We start from the raw sequence: 4694 nt of genomic DNA, 5'->3' as shown, positions 1-4694 counted from the left end.
GAGGCAATAGAAAAAACAAAGTGTTACAGATGTTGCAAGACAATCTGAACACTAATGTACCACATGCAGCTATTCGCATGCAAAAAATGGTTCCTCCACATTCTTCTAAGTTCGAAAAAGGACAAGTAATGGTAAAAACTTTCAGGAAAACTGGACCATGGCAAAGCAATTGGGAAGGTCCATTTGATATTTTGGATGTTCAAGGAGTAATGGTACAAGTCAAAGACCTCTTAATTCAGTAAAAAATGCGCGCAGACAACAAACAATGTGGGTGCACAGTGACCAATGTAAATTGTTTATACCGAGATAATGATACTGCATTTCTTTTGCAGCCATGGATTTCAAAAATCCAGAAGAAACAAAGAATCGCAGATTCCAGAGAAAAATAAACATTACAACAAAAGAACATAAGGAAAATCAAAGCAGTAGAAAGAAAAGACTTATCATCACAGGATTGATCTTTTTCTTAGTGACAATGACAATATTAGTAATCTATATCATAAACTTTTCCAGCAATGCAGAAGTTAACAAGACTGAAGCCCTACATAAGAAAGACATTACACTTATTAGGAACAAAAGATTTTTTCCTAAAGACAGTAACATTAATACAGCTGAAGACTTGTTAGGATATGTGTGCATAGGTTATGGAAGAACTTGTTGTTCGGAATTGTATTTCGTTCATAATAATGATATTGAAGTTAGAGCTAAAATAGAGTCTAAATCAAAATTTGTTAAAATGCAAGGATCTTATAGGATCAATAACGAAACTAGTAACTTTGAATGTAATTTATCAGATATGGGATACTGGTTAATAGTTTTAAAGGGAAATGAACCTACTATTTGGTCAGGAGATATTTCCATAGACATGTTAAATACAGGAAAAATAGGAAGTTCAAAAACATATATTTGGTATCAATTACAAAGTTATTCACACTTTCTTGATCCTGAACATTTGAATATAAATGGTAATGAAAAAGAGGACATTGTTAGAATATGGGATTTCCAAGTGACAAGAGCTTTGGTTCAAACTAAAGTCAAAGTAATTGTTACTGTGGTAGATTTGATTGTCCCAGAGATAAAAATATCTCCTCAATCATTAAGACTTGTAGAAGGAAAGGATAATCTGAATTTGATGTGTAGTACACAAATACAACTACCTCAAAATTCATTATTAACTTGGAAAAGGAATGGTGAATTTTTGGGAAGTTTTCATCATGATAAAACTGATGTTATCCATAAAAGTATTTTTGGTAATTTGAACTGGGATAATGATAACTTTGTGTATCACTATATCTATTAATGATACAGGTATATATGAATGCTGCATATCAATAGAAAATTATCCAAAGAAATGTGTAAATACAAATGTAATTGTAATATCCCCTAAAAGAACACAGTGTACGGATAAGAAATTTATTCCAGCCAGTCCCTTCCAAATTAACCATTTCCAAACCAGACTCCTTTTGAGAGAAGGAAAGTTTGTTATTATATTGTGGAACTTTAACATTTCAGAATGGAAAATCTCAACAAGGTTTCCACAATGTAAAGAACATCTGGTTAAGATGGAATTAGGTATTGAAAGATGGTTTGGTACTAATATTAGGAATCCTCACAGGAATAAACGTGGTATAGTTGAAGGTATTTTAGGAGGAGTTGGTACTATTGGAAGTATTACAAATAGTATGGACATTAGTACATTAAAGTCTGATCTCGAGACAGCTGGTTTAGTGGGAAGCAATAGTATTAAAGTACAAAGAAACTTGAATCAGATATTGGAAAATATGGTGATTAAAACAGCCAATATTATGGGTCCATCTATATTACATTTAGAGAATATTACTCTTAATTTAATGACTAGTGAACAGCATTCCCATATAGCCAGAGCATGTTTAGAAATTCAGATGGAATATTCCACAAATTTTAAAATAATAGCTCAAGCTTTTCAAAGTGGAATAACTCCTCTAGGTATTGTACAAAATTTACCAAAAGAGTATGTATATGCCATAAACCATACTGATCTGTGGGTAAATAAGTGGATTGGATGTTATCAGAACATATGCTATAGTTCTTCAATGATTCCTGTAGCAGGAAAAGAACAAATGTTGGTTCCAATCACTGTCTTGGGATTACCAGTTAGCAACACACAGTTACTATATTATCATCTGCAATATACAGATTTTGCTTTTAAGGATAATAAGTTTGAGTTAGAACAATTAGATCTGTCTTCATGTTTACAATTTCAGTCTAAAGTTATTTGTCTACCTAATCAAGACAAAGGTATATTTCATTCTTGTTACCATAACCATACTCTATGTTCAGCAAGGATAGAAAAGGTTAAAACCACTTCTGAGTTAATCTCAATTGTAGATAAAAAGAAAGTTTGTTTTCAAGTTATGTCTAACTCAGAAAGGGTTCAATCCTTCTTCTCTTCTTGTACACATACAGAAAACTTAAGTCGAGGTTTGTTCTGTATAGAAGGAGATATTTTAGCAATAAGTGTTACTGGGATGAGAATGAATTTAACAAACATGCTTATGAAAAATGTAAGTGCTCTTCCCATAGAGTACAATATATCTCAAGTGGATGAATTCCCATGGAGAGATTGGGCAAATGTTATTCAAAAAAATGAAGGTTTACTGATAGCTTTATCAGATGAACGTCAAAAGGCAGAAATATTATTTAAACATGAACAAGGGAGTTTACAAGATATAGAACATGAATGGTCTGAATTTTCAGGTCATTCTTGGTGGTTAAAATTTAAACGTACTGTATCAATGCTGGGAAAAACTTCAATTGCATCTGCAGCAGGAAATATTTTATTACATCCTGTAATAATTATTTTTATTATTATCATATTATGTATTATATTTCAATTATGTTTGATGTGTAAAATGAGAAGTTTCTATAAGCGAATTAGAAGTGAAATTAGGAAAGGAGATAATCTATTACAAAATATACTTAAGAGAAAAATACTTTCTGGTTTTGCTGACTCAGTTACAAATAATGATACATTTGAAATTACTAAATCAAAACCTGAGTGTTTGTGATATAAATGATGTGTGCTTGATATAAATTAATATGAATTTCATATTTCAGAGGGGAATGTAATATTAATTTTTAATATCTAAACTTTAATTCGGTCTTTAGTAGTTCTGATATATGCCTGGCAGAGAATACCCTCTTAATTGGATGTGAATGCGAGGTTTTGAATTTGAGTAGTCACAGATGTGAATTATTTGTGTCTGAGCAAAGGAATCAGTAGAGGTTTAAATTCATGTTTTCTTTAAGACTAGTCTATGTAACGTATACCTTATTTTGAATTCTTATAATGAGTCTGAGAGTTTAAATTGTATTCATAAATCACGTATTCAGACAGTTGTATGTAACATAAGAACTTCAGAGACCTCTTTCACAGTATGCATGTCAATCATGATAATGACTTGGTGGTTTGAATAAGTAACACATGTTTTAGTTAGGCTGGGAGTGACTAGGGGAGTGTTTAAGGAGCCCGCGAATTTGAAACAAAGGTTAATGGGAGGACTTAATTTCTCATGCATTTTAAGTATGTAGCTTTTCAAGGAACGAGAGTCAGTTTTTCCTACCTTCTATACACTTCACTTCATTCAGACATACCTACACTTCAGACACTTACACAAAGAATAGCACATGGCATGCTTGAACAAAGGACAAAGAAAGCACATGGTCATTTCTTAAGCTAGGCCAAAAACTTCTATCTAAGCTATTCAAAGGAACTACATTTTCTTCTAATATTCAAGGAACAAGCAACTTATATTCTTTATTTTTATTTCATTTTAAGCTACATATATCTGAATTTACTGTTTTTTATTGACTTTGTATTTTTTGGTGTGTGATCAAATAAAGTCACATTGCTTATTCTGAACTGGCTTCCATAAGGATTTCTTCCCACAACCATCTACAAGAACCTAGAAATACTAATAGAGTTTTCTCATAACTCTGGAAATCTAACAGTTACATAGTTAGTCTGGCTGAAAAAAGACAAAAGTCCATCCAGCTCAACCAATAAAAAAAAAAAAGTTATAATCCTATACCCACAGTTGATCCAGAGGAAGGCAAAAAAAACCCCAGCAAAGCATGACCCAATTTGCTCCTGCAGGGGAAAAAATTCCTTCCTGATCCCCCGAGAGGCAATCAGATATTCCCTGGATCAACTTTACCTATAAATGTTAGCATCCAGTTATACTCTGTGTATCTAAGAAAGAATCCAGGACTTTTTTAAAGCAATCCACTGAGCTGGCCGGAACCAACTCTTTAGGGAGTCTATTCCACATTTTCACAGCTCTCACTGTGAAGAAACCTTTCCGTGTTTGGAGATTACATTTCTTTTCCTCCAGACAGAAAGAGTGCCCCCTTGTCCACTGTGATGACCTCAGGGTGAATAGCTCTACACCAAGTTCACTATATGAATCACTGATGTATTTATACATGTTGATCATATCCCCCTTTAATCTCCTCTTTTCAAGATAGAATACATTTAGTTCCTGTAATCTTTCCTCATAGCTGAGCTCCTCCATGCCTCTTAACAGTTTGGTTGCCCTTCTCTGTACTTTCTCCAGTTCCCCAATGTTCTTTTTATGAATTGGTGCCCAAAACTGAACTGCATATTCCAGATGAGGTCTAATTAATGATTTGTACAGGGGAAATATGATATCTCT

General features: G+C 33.0%; 1 pseudogene; it reads left to right on the top strand.

Moving 5' to 3' along the window:
• Nucleotides 1-334: 334 nt before the first annotated feature.
• LOC149459092 (uncharacterized) lies at nucleotides 335-2712 on the top strand (annotated as a pseudogene).
• Nucleotides 2713-4694: the final 1982 nt, after the last annotated feature.

The sequence above is a fragment of the Staurois parvus genome, unplaced genomic scaffold, assembly GCF_062004578.1.
Source record: "Staurois parvus isolate SC_StPar_1 unplaced genomic scaffold, SC_StPar_1.0 ptg000275l, whole genome shotgun sequence".
Taxonomy (NCBI): domain Eukaryota; kingdom Metazoa; phylum Chordata; class Amphibia; order Anura; family Ranidae; genus Staurois; species Staurois parvus.
Note: the sequence above shows the minus strand (reverse complement) of the source record. Positions and strands in the feature narration are given on the sequence as shown.